The sequence below is a fragment of the Octopus bimaculoides genome, chromosome 4 (genome assembly GCF_001194135.2).
Source record: "Octopus bimaculoides isolate UCB-OBI-ISO-001 chromosome 4, ASM119413v2, whole genome shotgun sequence".
Classification (NCBI taxonomy): domain Eukaryota; kingdom Metazoa; phylum Mollusca; class Cephalopoda; order Octopoda; family Octopodidae; genus Octopus; species Octopus bimaculoides.
Window position 1 is genome coordinate 52,146,078 of NC_068984.1, and position 1,001 is coordinate 52,147,078.

Sequence of the window (1,001 nt, forward strand, 5' to 3'; positions counted from 1 at the left end):
TATATATATATATATATATATATTCTACAGGAAATAAAGGAATTCTCGAACGCAGGATGGCTTTGAAGACAGCGTAGAGAATCGGGTAAATACCTTTTAGAAGACGGAAAAAAGTATCTAGGAAGCCACTGCGGAGAACTGAACCCTGTACCTCTCAATTTCGTCATGAGCTATAAAAGCAATATTAGTTTAGAATAGCAATTTGTGTATCATACTTAATGCAGATACATCCTGGAAATCCTAATTAACTGTAGTATTCGTCCTGAGATAGAAAATAGCTTATTGACCTATAACTCTGTTAATACTGACCGTCTATAAGACACACTATCCCAGGGCAAATACTGCATTAATTAGACCATCTATGATGCCTTTTACATGAAGTATGTTTCACAGATTACATTTGCACACACACTCTCTCGCTCTCTTTCTGTACACACACACACACACACACACACACACACACACACACATATACACACACACGCATGTACATACATATATACATACATACATGCATACATACATGTGTATGCGTACACACACTGACCGACACACATGCGCACAAACAAACAAACAAACAAACAAACAAACAAACAAACAAAAAGAACGCAACTCGGATAACGGACAGAGTCAACAGTTAATTTAATTCTTATTTTAGTTTAAGCGGTGCTACTCAGAACCCTCAGTTACTTTTGTGACCTCTATCAATTTTACCTTTAGGTTCTAATAAGCCACCTTTTTCAATTGTTATACACACACACACACACACACACACACACACACACACATATATATATATGTATGTGTGTGTGTGTGTACATATATATTTATATATGTGTGTGTGTGTATACATATATACGCACTCACACATGTACACAGTTACATACATGTGTGTGTGAGAGAGAGAGAGCACGAGAGAGAGAGAGAGAGAGAAAGAGAGAGAACGAGAGAGAGAGAGAGAGAGAACGAGAGAGAGAGAGAACGAGAGAGAGAGAGAGAGA